The sequence below is a fragment of the Dasypus novemcinctus genome, chromosome 21, assembly GCF_030445035.2.
Source record: "Dasypus novemcinctus isolate mDasNov1 chromosome 21, mDasNov1.1.hap2, whole genome shotgun sequence".
NCBI classification, from domain to species: Eukaryota; Metazoa; Chordata; class Mammalia; order Cingulata; family Dasypodidae; genus Dasypus; species Dasypus novemcinctus.
Window position 1 is genome coordinate 23,221,813 of NC_080693.1, and position 17,580 is coordinate 23,239,392.

Here is a 17,580-nt window from a genome sequence, read left to right on the forward strand (position 1 = left end):
TAGGTAAATGGCTTGGAGACCTCTGCTCCCAAGTCCCCCCTGAGGAATGCCTACTTCCCTTTCCACAGCTACATGTAAGTATCAAACCAGTTATCAAAGGTTGGTGTCAATCAGAATCAAGGGCAAAGCCCTGGAGATTCCAGTTCAGTAGGTCTGGGACAGGATCTAAGAAATCTGCATTCTTTTTTTCAAAAAAATTTACATCAGGTAATGTTTATATAGAGATAAAACTTCAATATCACTTTGAAAAACTCCCCTGCCCCCTTTTCTTTCCATAACCTAATCCCGTCCTTCAGGAGAAACCACTTTTAACTTAGTTGATTCTTCTGGTATTTGCCTTCACAGGCAAAAAAATGTGCTAACACTGCTCTGTCTTCACCTCAGATGTTATCTATCAACTTCCCACCCTAATAAATAGGATCTAACTCTCTCCCACCACCTCATCCCACACCCCCTCTGCATCTTCCTCATGTAGTTATAATGCTACTCTATTAAATCAATGAGCCAATACTTTATTTTTGCTATTGTTCACAGCAGAATCAAGGAGGCTGCGCTGCTTACATGTATTTTCTTGCACAACTTTTTCCTTTTCTTGGAGTTTCTAATTGCCTTTTCTTTTCCCATCCTCATAGCATTTGTTTTTATTCCCCTCAACTCTCTGTTCTGTCTGGTATTTCTAACAGGCTCCCTGGTGATTATGACACACACCAAAGATGGAGAAGCATGCCCCAAAGTCAGGGAGATATGCTTGGGGAAAGGCAAAGTTCTGTGGGAAGAGAAGACATGGAAGAGCATGGAACAAATCCCCAAGGGTTCACTTAGCCATTTGCATGTCAGGCACAGGGCCAGGTGAATACAAAGGTGAGCGAGCCACAGTGCTGAGAGGTAATCCATCAAGAGAAACCTGAGTTTAAAAATAAAACAAGGAAATATATGATAATGGTTATACTGAAGACTCAAGCATGACAGGGGAATGCGAAGAGGGAGAAGTTATTTATAGCTTCATAAAGGGTGTGGCAAACATGTCAAGGCTCAGAGTAGGATCATTATTTTTATTTTTTCAATTGTAGTATCATATATATAACATAAAATTTGCCATTTTAGCCACTTCTAACCATACAACTCAGGGACATTAATTATATCTGCAATGTTGTGCTACCATCACCACTATCCATTACCAAAACTTTTTCATTACCCCCAAACAGAAACTCTGTACCCATTGAGGAACAGCCCACCTCCACCCCCAGGCCCTGGCAACCTCTGATCTACTTTTCGTTTCCATGAATTTGCCTGTTTTAGATACCTCATGTAAGTGAAATCGTACAATAGTTGTCCCTTTGTGTCCAGCCTATTTCACGTAGCATGATGATTTCAAGGTTCATCCATGCTGTAGCATGTACCAGAACTGCATTCCATTTCACGCTGGGGGACTGGATTTCAACAGATGGACACTGGAGGTGAAGATGTTCCAGGTGGACAGAATGGAGTGAGTCAAATACCTGGGACCAGCAACATAGATTTCTAAGGAGGATTGACATTCTCAATAATTCTCAGGCAAAGCCTAGTATAAATAAAGAATTTCTTGATCCCTTTCCAACTTCTGTGCAATGTAAGTACTTGATGTCAGGACAGAAAGAGACCTTAAGTACCTAGCCAGGTTTACTCAAAGAATATTCTACAAAGATGCCTTTGGAGACACTCTTTATAAAAATAAACAAAAAGTTCAGATAGTCAAATAAATTTGTAAATGCTATGTATTACATTTTCTTAAAAATTCACAACACACATTCACATATTAAAATCTCTGAGCTATCCCACAATAAAGAAACCTGCTTGAGATTATATATCCCAGTGTTTCCCAAAATTAGTTAGCCATAGAAAAAATATCTGTGAATAGTGTGAGTTAATAGTCAATGAGGGGAAGCAGACTTGGCTCAACAGTTAGAGCATCTGCCTACCCCATGAGAGGTCCACGGTTCAAACCCAGGGCCTCCTGACCCGTGTGGAGCTGCCCCACGCACAGTGCTGATGTGCACAAGGAGTGCCGTGCCATGCAGGGGTGTCCCCGTGTAGGGAAGCTCCTCGCCCCCCGCAGGGAGTGCGCCCTGTAAGAAGAGCCACTCAGCATGAAAAGAAGTTCAGCCTGCCTAGGAGTGATGCTGCACACACGGAGAGCTGACACAGCAAGATGACACAACAAAAAGAGACAGATTCCCGGTGCCGCTGACAAGAATAGAAGCGGACACAGAAGAACACACAGTGAATGGACACAGAGAACAGACAACTGGGGTGAGGGGGAAGGGGAGAGAAATAAATAAAAATAAATCTTAAAAAAAAAAAAAGTCAATGAGGCTAGCATTTGGTGGAATACATTTTGGAAAAGGTTGTCCTGGAACAACAGATTCATTTTACAGAAAGGAAGAATGAATTCTAGAGGTACACATGCTCTGTTAAAGGTAGATAACTAATGAAGCTGGACATGGGACTCAGATTTCTTAATGTTAGCCCAGAATTTTCCCTGCCATCCCACAAAGCCAAAAAACTTAACTGAAAACAAATCTTACATTGGTCAATGAATAATTCTGGATCCATCAATTCAAGTAACCTCTGGTCACATTTTTTTATATATTTTAAATGTAATAAGGACATCCCAGTAAGATAGGATCTCTAAATATTGCCATCACTTTATTAAAAAGGAGGAATGGGAGATAACTTCCCAGCACATTTTTCTCCCCAAAGAAACTTTATCACCACAGTGTTGCAGGATACCCCTAAAATAAGTAGTTAAGAATTAATTTTTACAAAATAGCAATTAGATATCATATGTATTAGAGAGTTAAAAAAAAAAAAACTGTACATCAGGGGTTACAAGCTCAAATGCCTACAAGAGGAGGTAACACAAATGAGTACAGCGAGGCTAGCTGGGACTGCCAGTGACCTGGAACTCTCAAGGCTCAGCCAAAGGGAGCTGCCTCTAGCTCAACTCAGCTTTCTTGTCCTGTGGGCTTGGGGACTCAATAGTGTCAGATCCTCTGGTTTTTCAAGGGAATTAAGACATCTGGAATTTTTATGTATGTGTGAAATTTCCCAATATCTAAATATCTTGAGAACATTGCATGGGCCAAAGAACCCATGTTTGCAGCAGAATGTGTAGCCTATGGCCCCCAGTTGGAGATCTCCGCATCATATAAACATCCGCTATTCAGTCTAATTTATCATGAATGCCTGGGAGACTTGGGGAGGATAAGGGGGGGGAAAGGATTAGAACTGGAGGTGAATAAGAGGGAGCCCAAACTGTGCTTTAGAAAGAGGATCATGGGAAGCGGAGGTGGCCCAAGAGATAGGGCTCCCGTCTACCACGTGGGAGGTCCAGGGTTTGATTCCTGGGGCCTCCTGGTGAAGGCAAGCTGACCTGAGCAGCGAGCTGGCCCACACAGAGTGCTGGCCTGTGCAGAGAGCTGGGGCAGCAAGATGATGCAACAAAAGGAGACACAGAGGACAGACAATAAGAGACACAGCAGACCAGGGAGCTGAAGTTGCACAGAGATTGAGCACCTCTCTCCTACTCCAGAAGGTCCCAGGATTGGTTCCCAGTGCCACCTAAAGAGAAGACAAGCAGACACAGAAGAACACACGGTGAATGGACACAGACAGTGAATGCAAGACAATGATGGGGGGAGGAGAAATAAATAAATCTTTTTTTTTTGAAAAAAGAAAGAGGATCAGGATGGGATCAGAAGTCCTGGCAGAAAGGGCTTCAGTCTGGGCAGGATGCTCCTGGGCCCCAAACGAGTCCAGGAAAGAAGCCTGTCTGTGTCCAACTCCCCATCCTTCCCCATGGGGCCCTCAGTGGGTATTTTCCTTCTGCATCAGCTTTATCTCCATCTGCCACTGGTCCCCTTAAACCTGACTTCTGGGGAATCTCTTACCTAGAAAGCCATTTCAGGACCTCCTCCAATAGTTCTCCACTTTCTTACCAATGCCTAAAATGCCTTCCAAAGGAGGCAATCCCTTTTTTTCTTTTTTGTTTTTTTTTAAGGAGGTACCGAACCCAGGACGTTGTACATGGGAAGCAGGCGCTCAATCACTCGAGCTACAGCCACTTCTCAGAGGCAGTGCCTTTTATCCTGCACTCTGAAACAAAGGTTAAAAATGAAAATTTCTAGTCAAGGTGGTACTCAGATAAAATGCCCTTTTCCCTGGATGAGCCAGGCAATTGACAACATAGGCAGATACCAGACCCTATGGCCACCATTCTACTAAACTCAGGAAGTTCAAGGGCAGAGGGACCTAGGCACTCCAGGAGGGGCGGTGGGGGCGGGGGGGGGGGGCAGACAATGCTGGGCAGCATTTCCCAGAGCTGGCAAGCCGCAGCGTCTGGCAGGAGAAGCGTTCTCCAGCTATGCAACACCCGCCGCTGGGAATTCAGGGGCTTTAGGAAGATTTTTCCTTTTAATCCTGCTGGCTTTACTCAAAAGGAGCACCGTTTTCTGAGGCTTTGTATTAATCAAGGGGTCACTGTGACTTGACTCTTGGGGCCTGAGCTAAGCTCCCCCTTCAAAAACTATCGTGGAGTCCCTTAAGCTCCTTGGCTGGCCTCGGGCTGCCCTGCCCTGGCTGTGTACCTGGCCTGCTCTTCATTCCTGTTAGCAAAGAAAGCGCTCCTCAGCAGCTGAGACGGATGCTTTCTCCGTGCATTATGGAGAAAGACAGCAAGTGGTGGTATAGAAAGAGATACTGGGTGCCATCTAGGGGTGGGTGGGTTTAAAGACGATCTAATCAAAAGCTCCCTTAATTGAAGCCCTCTAATCAAAAGTGATCTACTCACAAGGTCCCTTAACTGAATCTAGCCAAAAGATCCTACATAAAATAGGCTTCCACATATAGGAATGGATTAACTTAAGCACATAATTTTCTGTTGGCCCACAGAAGACTCAAACCAGGACAACTGCCAAAAGCATGTGCCTGCTGATACGTTTGGCTCTTCCCAAAGGGTCCTGAATGAGGTAGAAGGTGAATGCTGGGCTGGGCAAAGGAAGCAAGGAAAGGGCTCAGTGATGGGAGGGCAAGTCGATGGAAAGAGGCCTTAAAAGCCAGGAAGAAGAATTTATACTTACCCCTGTACTGAAAGTTCTTAAAGAGGAAAGTTGCCTGGCATTTTCTCTTCTGCAAAAGAAAAATATTTTTCTGAGGCCTAAAATTCCTCCCAAACTTCCTTCTGTTCTTAAGAACTTCCAGAAAAGGTAGATGACATAGTCCTTGCCTTTAGGACACTTACAGCCTAGGAATGCATAATGATTCATGCTAGCCACGTATAAAAAAAAAAAAGTCCAATAAAATTAGTTTTATTCTGATAAGATTTAAGTGCATATTAACCATGATGGAAGATTCCCTATCTGCTTTGTCATTTAATCATCAAAACAAGGCTAAAGTTGGGACTTTTTAACCTACGTTAGAGATAAGGAAGCCATCCCATTGAGGAGTCAATGATATACATGCTCCGTAGCCTTTTACACCTTCCTCTGCTTTGGCTCCTACCAAAGCAGACAGGAAGCAACCTGTGTCACAGTCTTTGTGTCCTCTGCCCCTTCCCTACTGCCCCCTGGGATTCCATTTAGTCAGTAGCGTGGTGGCTCAGCACTGGCTGGGCTTCAGCTACCTGAGTCACAAGACTGAATTTTCCACGTCCTGTGTGGTCTTATGCAAATCATTTTCCCCTTGGAGGTCCTTGGACCCTCTCCTCTAAACTGAGTAGGGATGGGCTAGGTGGTTTCCAAGGCTCCTACCACTCTGCAGTCTGATTCTATTTGGGACTGAAGTGTTGATGGAGAGCAAGTCAGGGGCACTCACTTGAGACAGGACCCCAGAGGGTGACCTGCTATGGTCGCAATCCCCCATCTGTGGCCCATACCTAGACCAGGATACGGTTATGCACATACACCAAGTGGATATTCATGGACTTAACTCTTTCAAGAGAATTATGTGTCTAAGGCAGAGACTCAAACTTTTTTGCCCCACCATGTGCCACGTGGATGATACACACAAGCAAAGCACTCCCTCCCCACCTGCCCTGCCTCCCCCCGCCCCCAGGAGTAAAGAAATAGGCTGGTTCCAGGCTCTGCCCTATCACTGGTGCATCAACAGTTAAGTCCTCCTTTTTCTTACACACCCAAGAAAGCATGATGGAAGGCAAATGACTAGGTCCTAGTATCAGAGATCATTTAGAATTTGCTTTAATTCACTTTTTAAAACCTTACAATTTTTGTTACTTTCCCTCTAACCAGTAACAAATTATTTGAGATTATTATCCCAATGGATGCTGTTTCAAAAGCTGAGAATCACTGTTTTAAGGTTCTCAGTATTAGTGGGATGAGCTGGGTTATGCCAAGATAACAAACAACCCCCAAATCCCAGTGGTTCAAAGCAATAAATTTATTTCTAGCTCCTGCTATGAGTACTTCTCAGGTACACAAAGGGTCTCTCCTCACTGTGCCATTCAGGAACCTAGGCTGAGGGAAACTCGGTCTCACCCTGTGCGTCTGTGATCTCGGAGGCAAGGGAAAGAGAGCAATGCATTGGCTCTTAAAACCTCTGTCCAGAAGGGACCCACCTCACTTCCTCTTATGGTTCATCAGCCGAGAAAGTCACACGGCCACGCCTGGGTTCATTAGGGCTTGTACCATGCTCCATTGGGAAGGGCACCATGTACCCGGGAAAAATGAAAGAGTCTGCCATACTTCCCATTCCTTGTCCAAAATGTCCTGGGATACAGTTCTGGAGCTAGGAAGACGGTGTGCCCCTAATTGTTAAGCTTAGGGACTTCCGGCAAGATGGTGGCTGAGTGAGCTTGCCTTGCCGTCTCTCCTGGGAAGAGGCAGCTGGGCACCGCTGGAGGTTCTCCGGGACCAGGCTTTTTCAGGATTTTTTCAGGGCAGGAAGTGTCTGGACATCGATTTGGTGGGAAGGTAATGGAAAGGACTGGTCTATAAGATATAATTTGGGACTTTTCAGGAGGGGGAGGCAAGATGGCGGCTGAGTGAACTTCCCGGTTACTAGCTCCTGGGGGGAATCGGCTGGGAGGCGTCGGAGACTCTTTGGGACCGGCTGTTTCGGGATTTTTCCTGGTCCGGAGGTGTCTGGACATCGATTTGGAGGGAAGGTAACAGAGAGGATCCATCTGTGAAATATACACGGAGATCCCAGCTACGTGTGGAGGACTCCCTCCTTGGGTAGGCGGAGCTGAGGCAGCTAGCACCTCGGCGGGTGGCGGGCGGGAGAGCCGAGCTGCGCTGTGCCGCGGCGGGCGGCGGGTGAAGGAGACAAGCCCAGCCGAGCCTACCCGTGCCGCGGCGGGCTGCGGGCGGGAGAGCCGAGCCGCGCTGCGCCGCGGCGGCGGGCGGTGGGCGGGGAAGCCGAATCCGGCCGAGCCCGGCTGAGCCGCGGCGGGCGGGGGGGCCGAGCCCAGCCACGCCGCGGCAGGCGGCGGGCGGGAAAGCTGAGCCCAGTCGAGCCCAGCCGAGCCGCGGCGGGCGGGGGACCGGAGCCCAGCTGAGCCCAGCCGAGCCTGGCGGCGGGGTTTCTGTTCTTTGTTGTTTTTGTTTTTTTTTTGTTTTTGTTTTTTTGTTGTTGTTGTTGTTGTTCTTGTTGTTCTTTTTTTTTTTTTCAATCCTCTCTTTCTTGTCCCCAATATTCTTCTTATACTATTTTACCTTAACAATACAATAGGTCCTACAGGAAATACCTCACATTTGCTGGGTTTCCTCACCCTCCACTGCCTCATTTCTCTGTGAATAGATTTAGCCTATCTACACTATCCCCTTTCCCCTACAACTTGATATCCCCCACCATCTGCTATCTCTCCTATATTCCATCTCCCTTTCTTTGATCCACAAAGTGTCTAACTCTTAATTTCTAATACCTTTGTTTAGTTTTCCATCTGGTATTCGTCCCTGAAACTATTACCTTTCTTTTCTCTTTCCCTCTCTCACGAAAACAATAGCCTCTTAGTACGTACCACATTCCTCCCATATTCAGTCGTCTACCTCATTATAGGTACTTTCCTACTACTATAACTCTACACAATTTACATGATCTAACCTCCATCCTCCCAGAACTCATATTGTTGCTTTGTAAACATATATCACCAATACTACTTCACACTTTTTCCTTCCTTACACAATTGACTTTCCCCAGCACTAATACTTTCCTTTAAAGTGAGCTTAACTAGCAATAAGAAATTGGAATAAGAAGAACAAAGTGACAAAGAGAAGATATAACACTTATGCAAAAACAACAGCTAATTAATCTCCAAGACTAGACAAAGAAGCTAAGGAACTGATTAAACCCGTCAAGAAAAAATGTTGACAAGACAGCAACAAAAATCTACAAACCAAACCAGTAATCAGGAAAACATGGCTGAATCCAATCAACAAACTGAAAATCAGGAAGGGGGGCAGGACTTTGCACAAGCAATGAAAGATCTCAGAACATTTATCACTGACAAATTTGATGAAGTAATGAAAGAGGTTAACAGCGTGAAGACAACACTTGGAGGGGAAATTGCAGACATGCGCAAAAAAATAACAGATATGATGGAAATGAACACCACAATTCAAGAAATCAAAAATACACTTGCAGCAAATATCAGCAGACTAGAAGAGGCAGAGCAGAGAATTAGTGATGTGGAAGACAGTGCATTGGAAATCAAACAGATAGTAGAAGTGGTCAATAAAAAGGTAGAAAAAATCCAGATAGGACTTAGGGACCTGAATGATAACGCAAAACGCTCAAACATACGTATTATAGGCATTCCAGAAGGAGAAGAGAAGGGAAAGGGGTCAGAAGGAGTGTTGCAGGAAATAATGAATGAAAACTTCCCAAATCTACTGAAAGAGACAGATGTATATATCCAAGAAGCACAGCGCACTCCACTGGTCATAAACCCCAACAGGCCCACCCCAAGACATATACTTGTCAAATTATCCAATGCTCAAGACAAAGAAAAAATTCTAAAAGCAGCAAGAGAAAAGAAAACCATCACATACAAGGGAAACTCCATAAGATTAAGTGCTGATTTCTCATCTGAAACAATGGAGGCAAGAAGGCAGTGGTATGATATAGTCAAGGTACTAAAGGAAAAAAATCTCCAACCAAGAATACTCTATCCAGCTAAACTAGCATTCAAAAATGATGGAGAGTTCAAAATATTCACAGATAAACAGAAACTGAAAGAGTATATCAACAAGAAACCTCCCCTTCAAGAAATTCTTAAGGGAATTCTGCAGGAAGAAAGGAAAAAACAGGACAGTCAGAGATGGAGGAGAGTGTAAAAGCAACAAGAAAGACAAAAATAGAAGGGGAAAATAAAATAATACAAACAAATATAACAAACACAAATCCAACCAAAATATGGCTGCCATAAATAACTCTCTAAACGTAATAACACTGAATGTCAACGGATTAAACTCACCTATCAAAAGATTCAGACTGGGACACTGGATAAGGAAATACGACCCATCTATATGCTGCCTACAAGAGACACATCTTAGACCCAGAGACTCATGGAGGTTGAAAGTGAATGGCTGGAAAACAATCATACAAGCAAACAACAACCAAAAAAAGGCAGGAGTAGCTATATTAATATCAGACAAAATAGACTTTAAATGCGAAACAATTGTGAGAGACAAAGAAGGATACTATATTTTAGTGAAAGGGACAATTTGTCAAGAAGATCGAACAATCATAAATATTTATGTTCCTAACAAGGACGCCTCTAAATATGTGAGGCAAACGCTGGAAAAACTAAGTGAAAGAATAGATGCATCTACAATTATAGTGGGGGATTTCAATACACCACTATCAACTCTGGACAGAACATCTCAAAAGAGAATCACTAAAGAAACAAAACATTTGAACAGTATATTAGAAGAGCTGGATCTAATAGACATATATAGATCATTACACCCAAACACAGCAGGATATACATTTTTCTCAAGCGCACATGGAACATTCTCCAAGATTGACCATATGCTAGGCCACAAAGAAAGGCTTAATGAATTCAGAAAGATCGAAATCATACAAAACAATATCTCTGACCACAGTGGAGTCAAGCTGGAAATTTGCAAGGGACAGAGACCCAGACTTCACACGACAATTTGGAAATTAAACAGCACACTCTTAGAAAAACAGTGGGTCAAAGAGGAAATCTCAAAAGAAATCAATGACTACCTTGAAACAAATGATAATGATAACACAACATACCAAAATTTATGGGATGCAGCAAAAGCGGTACTGAGAGGGAAATTTATAGCCATAAATTCATATATCAAAAAAGAAGAAAGAGCAGAAATTGAAGAATTAACTGCACATTTGAAGGAATTAGAAAAACAACAACAAAGTAACCCAACAGGAAGAAGAAGGAAGGAAATAACAAAGATAAGAGCAGAACTAAATGAAATAGAAAATAAGAAAGCACTTGAAAAAATAAACAAGACCAAGAGCTGGTTTTTTGAGAAGATCAACAAAATTGACAAACCTTTAGCGAGACTAACAAAGAAAAAAAGAGAAAAGATGCAAATACACAAAATAAGAAATGAGAAAGGTGATATCACCACTGACCCCACAGAAATAAAGACTATCATAAGAGGATACTTTGAAAAACTATTTTCCAACAAAAATGACAATTTAGAGGAAATGGACAAATTCCTAGAAATACATAAGCAGCCCATACTGATGAAAGAAGAAATTGATGATCTTAACAAACCAATCACAAGCAAAGAGATAGAATCAGTCATTAAAAATCTCCCAACTAAGAAGAGCCCAGGGCCAGACGGCTTCACAGGTGAATTCTACAAAACATTCCGGAAAGAACTAACACCAATCCTGTTGAAACTATTCCAAAAAATCGAAACAGAAGGAACACTGCCTAATTCCTTCTATGATACCAACATTACCCTAGTACCAAAGCCAAACAAAGACACCACAAGAAAGGAAAATTACAGACCAATTTCTTTAATGAACCTAGACGCAAAAATACTTAACAAAATACTTGCTAATCGTATTCAACAACACATTAAACGAATTATACACCATGACCAAGTGGGATTTATCCCAGGTATGCAAGGATGGTTCAACATAAGAAAATCAATCAATGTAATACACCATATAAACAGATTGAGAGAAAAAAACCACATGATTATATCTATAGATGCAGAAAAGGCATTTGACAAAATACAGCACCCCTTCCTGATAAAAACACTCCAAAAGATCGGAATACAAGGAAACTTTTTGAACATGATAAAGAGTATATATGAAAAACCTAAAGCCAACATTGTTTACAATGGCGAAGTCCAGAAATCCTTCCCTCTAAAATCAGGAACAAGACAAGGATGCCCATTGTCTCCGCTCCTATTTAACATTGTCTTGGAAGTACTGGCTCGAGCACTGAGACAAGAACCAGATATAAAAGGCATTCAAATTGGAAGGGAAGAAGTCAAAATTTCATTATTTGCAGATGACATGATCCTATATATAGAATACCCTGAGAGATCTTCAACAAAGCTCCTAGAACTCATAAATGAGTTTAGCAAAGTCGCAGGTTATAAGATCAATGCGCAAAAATAGTAGCATTTCTATACACCAATAATGAGCAAGATCAGGAGGAAATCAAGAAACAAATACCATTCACAATAGTAAATAAAAAAATCAAATACTTAGGAATAAATTTAACTAAAGAGGTAAAAAACTTATACATCGAGAACTATACAAGATTGTTCAAGGAAATCAAAGAAGACCTAAATAAATGGAAGAATATTCCCTGTTCATGGATAGGAAGACTGAATATTATTAAGATGTCTATCCTACCAAAACTGATCTACACATTCAATGCAATCCCAATAAAAATCAACACAGCCTTCTTTAAGGAACTAGAAAAACTAACTATGAAATTTATTTGGAATAAAAAGAGGCCCCGAATAGCCAAAGACATATTGAAAAAGAAAAATGAAATAGGAGGAATCACACTTCCGGACTTCAAAACATACTACAAAGCTACAGTAGTGAAAACAGCATGGTACTGGCATAAGGAGAGACACACAGACCAATGGAATCGAATTGAAAGTTCAGATATAGAACCTCATGTATATAGCCATATAATATTTGATAAAGCCACCAAACCCTCTCAACTGGGAGAGAATGGCCTATTCAACAAATGGTGCCTGGAGAACTGGATAGCCATATGTAGAAGAATGAAAGAGGATTACCATCTCACACCTTATTCAAAGATCAACTCTAGATGGATCAAAGACCTAAATATAAGAGCCAAGACCATAAAGACCTTAGAAAGCAGTGTAGGGAAACATCTACAGGACCTTGTAATAGGAAATGGCTTCATGAATATCACACCAAAAGCACGAGCAGCAAAAGAACAAATAGATAAATGGGACTACCTCAAAATTAAAGCCTTCTGCACCTCAAAGGAGTTTGTCAAGAAAGTAAAAAGGGAACCCACACAATGGGAGAAAATATTTGGCAACCATATATCTGATAAGAGACTTATAACTTGCATATATAAAGAACTCATATATCTCGAAAACAAAAAGATAAACAACCCATTTAAAAAATGGGAAAAAGATTTAAACAGACACTTCTCCAAAGAATAAATACAAATGGCTAAAAAGCACATGAAAAAATGCTCCAAATCCCTAGCTATCAGGGAAATGCAAATCAAAACTACAATGAGATACCATCTTACTCCCATAAGATTGGCAGCCATGAAAAAAACAGTAGAATACAAATGCTGGAGAGGATGTGAAGAAAGGGGAACACTCATCCATTGCTGGTGGGAATGCAGAAGGATCCAACCATTCTGGAGGACAGTTTGGCAGTTTCTCAAAAAATTATCCATAGATTTGCCATATGACCCAGCAATACCACTGCTGGGTATATACCCATCAGATCTGAAAACAAGGACACAAACCGATATATGTACACCAATGTTCATAGCAGCATTGTTCACCATCGCCAAAAGTTGGAATCAATCCAAAAGTCCATCAACAGATGAGTGGATCAATAAAATGTGGTATATACACACAATGGAATACTACTCAGCTGTAAGAACCAATACACTACAATCGCACGTGATAACATGGATGAACCTTGAGAATCTTATGTTAAGTGAAGCAACCCAGGCATTGAAGGACAAATACTATATGACCTCAATGATATGAAATAAGTTAACTGCCTCAGAGAGCTAGAGTCTGGAAAAGTGGCTTACTGGAAATCGGGGGGTGGAGGAAGGATGTGAGTTAATGTCTGTAGGGGTGGAATCTGTGATGAGCTGGGGGTAACTATGAGCACAAAGAAGGGACAAAATGGGGGCAAGGGGTTACCTTCGGGTGGGGTTTTCTGGGCTTGAGGGGGGCTGGGGATGGGAAGAGGGGTAATATGGTTCAAGAAATAGGTGGGAGGGAGGGGCAACATACAAACATGGGAGAGTGCCAGAAGTTCGTTGAGAACTAAATGTTGAGTAAAACGTATCAAAGTATAATTGGAGGGTCACCTGGTTAGGACACTCAGGGGGTATGGTCTGATGCGGGACGGACTCCGGAGGGAATAGCTGAAGGCTCATTTTGCCAAGGTGGGTTCTACCATTGGGTGGGGTGGACCCATATCCTGGGGAAGACTAATGCCGTCGAATAGAGAGAACTGTATCTCTCGTGAGAAAGGACGGCTCCCAGGGCATTAGATTGGCAGGCGTTGTGGGCCCTAAGGGGAGGGGAAAATGGACGTGCAATGGATAGAACAAAGGTAAATAAGGGGGCAAAAGAGGAGTTATGTGAGAGTACACGAGGATGAATATAAAACAGCTAATATTACACCAAAAACATATAGGGGACGACAGACTAATAATGAAAACCATAAGACAAAACATAGGATAACTAAAAAATTTAGAAAACTGTACAACCTAAAGTATGGACCACATAGTAAGCACAAATGTTACCTTGTTTGAAAACTATAGTTTCGGAATCTGTACATCAGTTTCAGGAAATATGATATGAATAAATTAAAAGATTATTGCTGTGGAAGGGAAAAGGTTTTATGGTGGATCTGGGGAAATACTGTATATTGTATATATGAATTTTGGTGATCTAAGACTCCTCTGAAGCTGACATTATGTAGGGATTCACTTTACGGGAAGTTTTGGATCACAGAGTGGTTCTACAATGGCAGCGGAGGAATACTGATATGGGATGTTATTGACAGGATATATATGGTTGACAGGGAGTTATACAGGGCATATGCCCAGGGTATATGGTAATGTCTATATATACTCATAGTGGAAACAATTAAAAACAAAAGCTGGGGGGGTACTGGGCTCCTGGCCGGGGGGTCACTGTTGTGGGCCCTGGGAGAGCAGCGGCAATCCTCCAGGTGCAACGGCAAGAACCAGGAAGGAAGGAGGGCCCAACAGTGGGCTCTTGATACTAATGGCTACACTTTTGAGCCTATGCACCTGCAATAAGAACAAGGCCTAGAGTAGCATTGTGCCTGGGGGTTTCCTCCTGACAGCCTTCATGTTACTCAAATGTGGCCACTCTCACAGCCAAACTCAGCATGTAGATGTGATGCATTTCCCCCAGCGTGGGACACGACACCCGGGGATGAGCCTCCCTGGCACCGAGGGATCACTACCACATACCAGCTGAAGAAGCAACTAGAAAATGACCTTGAATTAAAGATTCAATGCGGAACAGCAGAATATACCTGTCTACATATAATAACATGACTTCGGGAAGCGGTTTGACCTAATGTAAGGGGGAAATGGAAAGGAGAAATGAGATTATAAGGCTGTGAGTCTCTAAAAAAGAGTCTGGAGGTTGTCAGAAGGAATACCCCTATGTACAACTGAACAGAGTCTAAGAGACAGATAAGGTAGATACAACCCCAGGTATTGGTTCTTTTGAGGGATAAAGAGACCCACGGGTTCTATGGTCATGGCAGAAGGGGTTCACTGCCATGACAGATGGCCCTTCTTTGGAGCTGGTGTTTCTGCGTGATGGAAATGGACTCAGAGGGGATCTCTTTTCACAAGACTTGCATGCTACTTTATTGGAATTGTAGTTGGTGCTGAGTTTAAGATATATGTAGGGGATTTGAATCTCTGGACTGATAATATGACACCCAGGCCCAGAGCCTCAACAGACTTCAGCTCCTACACTTTGACTTATTGGACTTACTCCACTCAGCTAACATGGAGTTGAAGAAGGTCAACCACCACAACATGGAGCCTAGAGTGTCTACAACTAGAAGCGGGAAGAGTGCATCCAGTACCCATGTGGAATCTAAGCCCTCACTTGACATAGGTGTGCAATGGACACAACCAATCCAATGTCCACAGAGGAAATGTGAAATGGGTGTGGGAACGGTAGCCATGGGGGCTGCTGGGTGTGGGGAACGGGAGGAAGAGATGAGATGTGGAGGCGTTTTCGGGACGTGGAGTTGTCCTGGATAGTGCTTCACGGACAATTACGGGACACTATAGATCCCCCCGGGGCCCACTGGATGGAACGTGAGAGAGTCTGGGCTATGATGTGGACCATTGACTATGGGGTGCAGTGATGCTCAGAGATGAACTTACCAGGTGCAATGGATGTATCACGATGATGGGAGAGAGTGTTGCTGTGGGGGGAGTGGGGGGCGGGGGCGGTGGGGTTGAATGGGACCTCATATATTTTTTTTAATGTAATTAAAAAATAATAATAATAAATAAACATTTAAAAAAAAAAAAAAAAAAGCTTAGCCCTACCTATGAATACATTCTCCATATCGCTTAGGTGAGATGTGTAGGAGTTTCCAGAGTACAATACCAAACAAGCTAAACACCTTTATTATGCTTCCATCCACCAGCACCTCACCATCGAGATGATGTTTTATTGTTTTCATTGGGGTTGCAGATAAAATGAGGGAGTTATTTATGGTTCTTCCATCAAGTCAAATTCAAAATGTAGACCCACAGGTCCTTCCATGTGCCCCATAGTTTTACATAAGGTGGAAACCGACACAAGGTGAGGTGACCAGCTCAAGGTCACACAGTTAATAAGAGGTAAGGCACAGTCGGAAGACCCTAGCTTCCACTCTCTCTTTTTTAAAAAAAAAGATTCACTTACTTTATTTCTTTCTCTCTCCTCATTGTTTGCACTTGCTGTTTGCTCCTCTTCTTTTCTAGGAGGCACCAGGAACCAACCGGGGGGTTTCCCACATAGTGGGCAGAAACCCAGCCACTTGAGCCACCTCTGCTTCCCAGAAGCCACTCTTTTTTTTTTAAGATTTATTTTATTTATTTCTCTCTCCTTTCCTGCCGCGCCCCCCCCCATTGTCTGCTCTCTGTGTCCATTCACTGCGTGTTCTTCTGTGACCGCTTCTATCCTTATCAGCAGCACAGGGAATCTGTGTCTCTTTTTGTTGTGTCATCTTGCTGTGTCAGCTCTCCGTGTGTGGCGCCATTCCTGGGCAGGCTGCACTTTTTTCGCACTGGGCAGCTCTCCTTATGGGGTGCACTCCTTGTGCATGGGGCTCCCCTATGCAGGGGACACCCCTGTGTGGCACAGCACTCCTTGCACGCATCAGCACTGCTCATGGGCCAGCTCCACACGGGTCAGGAGGCCTGGGGTTTGAACCGTGGACCTCCCATGTGGTACGTGGACCCTCTATCAGGTGAGCCAAATCCGCTTCCCCAGAAGCCACTCTTAACCTCATGCTACAACAACACAGTGGATGGTCTCTACAATTTATGATCCAGAAATGCTGGTACAAGCTGGATACTGCCATGAGCAGACACGCAGCAACCCACCTGGAACTCACAGAGAAGCACAGGGTTCAGAAGGACAGACCGCATCCTCAGTGCAACTTCCCACAGCCTGAGGCTTCTGAGAGTGTTTGGGAAACAGGAGCTGCTCCCAGTCCTGCTGGGCGAGTCCTCACGAGTGTATCTGGGCACCTGCCACCAGCTGCCCTGGGCAGAGTGTCCATGTGCTAGCCACAGCCCTGTGGCTGCCAGCTCTGCACAGCTAGGCAAGTCAAGTACAGGCGCCCATGACAAGCATCTCTGGGATGGGCTTTAGAAGGCTGACGTCCAGATAAACCCCCTCTCCTTCGCTTAGCCTTTAGCCTCCACTTTCTGTAAAATGCTAGTTTCTTTAAGTGAAATCATTCCTGCAGAGGATAGCAAACACTACCACTCTAGTATAAATGAGCTTCTCAAGCTTTTCTGATAGTTTAATAAAGGTAGCAAAAAGTATGCAAGATGCAAGTACTAAGGAAAAGAGAAACTGAAGAAAGGGGAGAGCAAGGCTTTAACTATGAAGGAGGCAAAATGTGTTGCCCACACAGGTTCGTGGAGAGAAGAACTCAGAAATATTTTTCCTACTTGGCATACATGATAAAGTATATACGGCTATTCCATACTTTTTAATTTTAACGAAGAAAGAATGAGAATTCTGTATTTGCTGCATGCTTTTTCTGTAAACCTATAATTCTCCAGTAGAAGAAAAAAAATGTTAAGAAGATATTTTAAATATAAGT

The 17,580-nt window shown here is 43.2% G+C and overlaps 1 long non-coding RNA gene across 1 annotated transcript; it reads right to left on the reverse strand.

Moving 5' to 3' along the window:
• Nucleotides 1-1,047: 1,047 nt before the first annotated feature.
• LOC111759203 (uncharacterized) lies at nucleotides 1,048-6,760 on the reverse strand. The gene is made up of 3 exons (XR_002793273.2): nucleotides 6,611-6,760; nucleotides 5,118-5,166; nucleotides 1,048-1,499 (listed from the first exon to the last, which is right to left on the reverse strand). It is a non-coding gene; the product is annotated as an uncharacterized lncRNA (long non-coding RNA).
• Nucleotides 6,761-17,580: the final 10,820 nt, after the last annotated feature.